This window comes from Bufo gargarizans, chromosome 9 (genome assembly GCF_014858855.1).
Source record: "Bufo gargarizans isolate SCDJY-AF-19 chromosome 9, ASM1485885v1, whole genome shotgun sequence".
NCBI lineage: Eukaryota > Metazoa > Chordata > Amphibia > Anura > Bufonidae > Bufo > Bufo gargarizans.
The window spans coordinates 177,517,048-177,523,047 of record NC_058088.1 but is presented as its reverse complement, the minus strand read 5'-3'; the positions used below and the strand labels follow the sequence as shown (position 1 = coordinate 177,523,047).

The 6,000-nt window shown below is 50.0% G+C and overlaps 1 protein-coding gene across 1 annotated transcript in view; it reads left to right on the top strand.

The window, feature by feature from the left end:
- Positions 1-496: 496 nt before the first annotated feature.
- The window catches only part of LOC122946293 (putative testis-specific Y-encoded-like protein 3), a 28,929-nt gene continuing 23,425 nt past the window's right edge, over positions 497-6,000 (top strand). Inside the window, exon 1 of the mRNA XM_044305808.1 lies at positions 497-694. The gene's annotated coding sequence lies outside the window, so the exon portion shown is untranslated. The remainder of the gene's footprint in view (positions 695-6,000) is intronic.

Below are 6,000 nucleotides of genomic sequence, written 5' to 3'. Positions count from 1 at the left end.
AATAGATCTTTCACACAACGAACCATAATTGTCCCTTTTTGACCATCAAAATAGCTGGGAGGTCTGCGTTTCGATCTCGGGGTCATAGTTCATTGCATATAGTATGAAGCCCCCTTTAAAGCAATACTTTTAATAATGCAAATACATGCTTTGAACATACTGATCGGTTACACAACAAAAACTGGCCACAGACGTGTGCACCAGCCCTAGACTACAGTGAGGGCGGCTGAGGACATGTCTATCCAACATGGACACAATGTAGAGCACAATCCCTGAAGGAACCATTACAGATGAGGACTTAGCCCCGCCCATCCGACAGTTTGCGTTCCAAACCTCGCTCTCACTACAAGCGCCAAACGAGCTACTCGGATTTTCACATTCCTATTGGTCAGCGCAGGCCCTGGGCGTGGCTAGCCTCGAGGCCCTTGCAAGGCGATTGGACGAGCAGGAATGATGGACGGCGGGGCGAAAGGGGGAAGCGACTGCCGCTCACGTGACCACCGCTTGTCTCGGGCGGGAGATACGGCAGGGCCCGAGCCGCCGGCGTGACGTCCTTCGGTCACGTGCCGCGTTGTTGACGTGACGTGTCGCCCGGCGACTGGCGCGGAGGTGACAGGGGGCGGTGACGTCACGCGGTGACAGTTCTCGTGGTGGCATCGGGGGGGGGACAAGTTTTGGAGGGGGTCCCCGCGCGGTGAGTTTGTCCTGTCGGGGTGAGCGGGGCGGGTGGCGCGAATGACGTCGTCTGGGTGACGTAGCGCGTTCCCGCGGTCGCCCTGCGCTGCTGGTTCACTGGTTGGGGTCGCATTGGAGCAGTTGCTTGGTTTCATGGAGGGGGAGCAGCGCGTAACAGCGCATATGTCGTGCAAGGTCCCTAAAAAATGTCGCACAGCAGTTATCTCCGGGGGTTTACCTCATGAGGGAGAAAGTTGGGTCTCGTGCCTGTGATATTTACCTCAGAGGTGCTGTATGGCCACTTGTGTGGTCTGTGCACTGTCCTGCCTGACTTCCTGTAGCCTGCACCGTATGGCGGTAGACCGCTGGGCTGCTCCAGGTCCTTGGCGTAGCTCACCGGCTCTTTAAAAGGGTTTCTCCGAGAACCCATGGTCAGGGGAGCGGGGACGGGGGCAAAAGTAAAAAGAAAAAAAAAACGACTAACCGGTCGCAAGTGTTCCTGGTCACGTGCCGAGGCCATCACCGGTGGCGCTGGATCGGGAGTGCTTGTGACTAGTGTCGAGCGAACTTGTGTCTAAAGTTCGGGTTATCGAAGAATCGCGTTATGGATTCCGCTACTACGGACCATAACGGAATTTAGAATCCATAACGTGATTCTTTGATGACCCGAACTTAAAACACAAGTTCGCTCGACACTGCTTGTGACGTGTACGTTTTTTAAAATTTTTTTAATTCACTTTTGCTCTCGGACGCCTTTAAAGGGTTAGTTGTTTTTTACGATGGCATTTTAATCATTTTGGGTAGTGTTGAGCGAACTTGTGTTTTAAGTTCGGCGTCTAAAGTTTGGGGATAGGGTTATCGAAGAATCGCGTTATGGATTCCTCTACCACGGACCGTAACGGAGTTTAGAATCCATACCGCGATTCTTCGATAACCCAAACTTTAGATGCCGAACTTAAAACACAAGTTCGCTCAACACTAATTTTGTGCTAAAAAGAATTTTTTTAAATTGGTCTTTATTAAAAAAAACATTCAGCCCTTTCTGAGCTACAGTTGTTAAAAATCAGTCTTTTTGCAGAGAATCTCTTCTCAGCGGCTTCTCCCTGATCTCCCAGCCTCATGATAGGTAAGGAGTAGTGATGAGCGAACTTCTGTTTTAAGTTCGGCGTCTAAAGTTCGGCTTCCGGTTAGCGGAGAATCCCGATATGGTTCCCGATATGGATTCCGACTTCCGTTGTGGTCCGTGGTAGCGGAATCAATAATCGGCCATTATTGATTCCGCTACCAGGGACAACAACGGTATTCGGAATCCATATCGGGATTCTCCGCTAACCGGAAGCCGGACTTTAGACGCCGAACATAAAACACAAGTTCGCTCATCTCTAGTAAGGAGTAGTGTTGAAGCGAACTTTGTGTTTCAAGGTGGTATGAGGTCCGTCTCTGGTGGACTGAACACGACCATGTTAAACCATGCAACTTTTGTGTTGATGGCACAGCGTCTTTAAGGGGGTCTGTCCTGTTTTTGTTTTTTTTCCTACTTTGAAGCCACCATTGCAGCCAGTTGAACGCCTGGGACTGGTTCTCGGCACTTCCAGTAAATTGTTGATTTTGCTGAAGTAATAAGTGGCCAGGCATTTTTCCTGCAGCAGCACACTACCACGGCACGGGTAAGATAAAAATGACATGGATCGCTGACTCACGGACACCGCACGTGCGCCGTCAGGGGTAATGAGATCTGACTTTTTCTCCTTGCCCTCGCACTGCGCACGCGCGGATTGTGAAATTTCCTTACCCTTACAAGGGTTAGGGTTCAGGGTTATGCCTCCCCCGCAATATGCTGCACCCATGCCCCGGATGGCTGATAGCGCTGGGAGCAAAAGGAAATTTCACAATCAGCTATCCGGGGCATGGGTGCAGCATATTGGGGGGGCATAACCCTAACCCTTGTAAGGGTAAGGAGATTTCACAATTGCGCTTGCGCAGTGTGAGGATAAGGAGAAAAGACCGTCAGATCTCCTTACCCCTGATGGCGCACGCGCGGTGTCCATGAGTCAGCGCTCAATGTAATTTTATCTTACCCGTGCCGCGGTAGTGCGCTTGCGCTGAGGTGCACACCCCTGGAAGTCACGAGGGGTAAGGTATTTATTTTCACGAAGTAAGGATTTTTGTTAGAACACCGGAAAGGAGGCCAACTCTCCTTTCTTGCTCTTAGAGTGGTTTCCCGAGTCGGAGACCCCGTCAGCGTGTCATCTGTATAGCCTAATAGGGCAAATGGACAGGAGTTCAATAGTGGCCTCCAGTAGTGGAGCAGAGGCTGCGCCTGTAATATTGATGCTCTTCTAGACATCAGGAATAGGGCTTGCTGATATATAATAGTGAGCTAGAAATCACTTGTAACATCAAAACCACTGAAAGGTGCAGTAAATAACATTGATGATCTGGTGGAAACAGCATCTGTCAAGGAGCAAATAAACAGTCGGTTCTCGAAGTTGATGAGTTGGAAGCGGGGGGGGAAAATGGGCGAGCCTGAGGATCTGAGCGAGGGTCAAATTGTGACAGCTAGACGACTGTGTCAGAGGATCTCCGAAATGTCTTGTGGTCCCGTAGGCAGTGGTTAGTACCTACCAAAAGTCGTCCAAGAAGGGCAACCATTGAATTGGCCACCCAAGACTCATCTATGCATGTGGGAGAAGAAAGCTACTACAGAAGAACTGCTGTAGGACAATTGGCCGAAAAAAGGCACTGTTGGCTGTAAAAGAAAAGTAGCTTGCTTTGTTTGGGGCCACCAACCGTTTGGGTGCCCATGCTGACCCCCTATCCACCACCAAAAGAGCGGCAGAGGTGGATCATGGAGCGGAAAGTGCCCGGGCCTGATGAATCTACAGGAATTTACATCACGAGGACGGCCGGGTTTGTGTGTGCACGTGATTTGTGACTTACCTGGGGGAAGAAATGGCACAAAGATGGGAAGAAGACAAGCCGGCTTTGGCACCGTGGTGCTCTGCTGGAAACCCTGGGTGCTGGCATCATGTGGATGTTATTCTGAAATCTACCACCTACCTAAACATTGTACAGACCAAGTACCCCCCTTCATGGCAGCCGTATTCCCTAATGGCAGTGGCCTCTTTCACCACAGTAATGCCCCAGGCCACACAGCAGAAGTTCAGGAATGCTCTGAGGAACATGACAAAGAGATCAAGGCGATAACTTGTCTCCGAACTCCTCAGATCTCAATCCAGTTGAGCATCTGGGCGATGTGCAGGAAAAACAAGTCTGATCCATGTGTCTCCCAGCTTACTGGTCTGACGTGTTTGTGTCAGATATTACAGGGCGCCTTCAGAGGTCTTATGAGTCCATGTCTAGAGGAGTCAAAGATTTTGTGGTGGCATAATGGCCGAGAGATTATAATGCCCTATCCTCAGATGGGTTGTTGTCCTGCACCCCTCCCCCACGATCGGATGTATGGACCTGGAGGTGAACATTGTAGTGGCCAAGCTGGGGTACTACAGCTCAGCTGCCATTCAACTAGGGCTGCAGCTATCGATTATTTTGTAATAAAGTATTCTATCGATTATTCCAACGATTAATCTAGTACTCTAATAAGAAATAATTAATTAAAATAACATTTTCCTTTATAAAAGGTCATCAGACCCCCCCCAGGCCATCAGTCCTCTATGCCATCAGTCCCCCCCAGTGCCATCAGCTCCCCACATTGTCATCAGTCCTCTGTGCCATCAGCTCCCCACAGTGTCATCAGTCCTCTGTGCCATCAGCTTCCCCCATGCCATCAGTCTTCTTGCCATTATTTCCCCCCAGTGCCATCACCTCTGTGCCATCAGCTCCCCCCCAGTGCCATCACCTCTGTGCCATCAGCCCCCCAATGCCATCAGCTCTGTGCCATCGGCCCTCCCAGTGCCATCAGCTGTGCCATCAGCCCCCCCAGTGCCATCAGCTCTGTGCCATCAGCTCCCCCCAGTGCCATCAGCTCCCCTGTGCCGTCACCCCCCCTTCATGCCAGCAGTCCTCCATGTCCTCAGCTCCCCCAGTGCCACCATCTATGCTCCTAGCTATCAGTCCTAGTTTGTCACTTACCTCTCCTGTAGTGGCGCCGCTCCACAGCTCCTCCGTCTTCTTCTCTGCGCGCTGCACTGTAGTCCTGACGTCACAGAGCGTCGGGTCATAGTGCGAGCTTACGTGTGCTACGACCTGACGATGTGTCAGGATACAGTGCAGCGCGGTGATGGCCGGCGGGTGACCACGGAGCGTGAGCAACAGCAAGCGCTTCACTCCCGCTCCGTGGTCACATGACACAAACCATCAAGGATTTTTTTGTGTCGAATTACTCGATTCAATCGAGTAATCGTTGCAGCCCTACATTCAACTAAATGGGAGCGGAGCCTCAGTGCGCCAGAAGCTGCACAGAGCCTTGTGCATCCACTCCAAATACTGTTAGGCCTCTTTCACACGAGCGTGTCCGGGTGCATTGCGGCAAACCCGCGCGAGTAGGTATGCAATTGCAGTCAGTTTTGACTGCGATTGCGTTCCGTTGTTCAGTTTTTATCGCGCGGTTGCAATGTGTTTTGCACGTGTGTGATAAAAAACAGACTGTGGTACCCAGACCCGAACTTCTTCACAGAAGTTCAGGTTTGGCTTCAAGGTTGTGTAGATTGTATTATTTTCCCTTATAACATGGTTATAAGGGAAAATAATATCATTCTGAATACAGACTGCATAGTACAATAGGGCTGGAGGGGTTTAAAAAATAAATAAATATATTTTAACTCGCCTTAATCCACTTATTCGCGCAGCCCGGCTTCTCTTCTTTGCTGTGTACAGGAAAAGGACCTGTGGTGACGTCACTCCGGTCATCACATGATCTTTTACCATGGTGATGGACCATGTGATGACCAGAGTGACGTCACCACAGGTCCTTTTCCTGTACACAGCAAAGAAGACAGAAGAGAAGCCGGCTGCGCGAACAAGTGGATTAAGGTGAGTAAAATGTTTTGAATTTTTTTTTTTTTTTTACTATGCATTCTGTATTCAGAATGCTATTATTTTCCCTTATAACCATGTTATAAGGGAAAATAATAATGATCGGATCCCGATTGTCTCCTAGGAACCGTGCTTGAAAATCGCACCGCATCTGCTTGCGATTTTCACGCAACCCCATTCATTTCTATGTGGCCTGCGTTATGTGAAAAACACACAAAGAGGAGCATGCTGAAATTTTCACGCAACGCACAAGTGATGCGTGAAAATCACCGCTCATGTGCACAGCCCCATAGAAATTAATGGGTCCGGATTCAGTGCGGGTGCAATGCG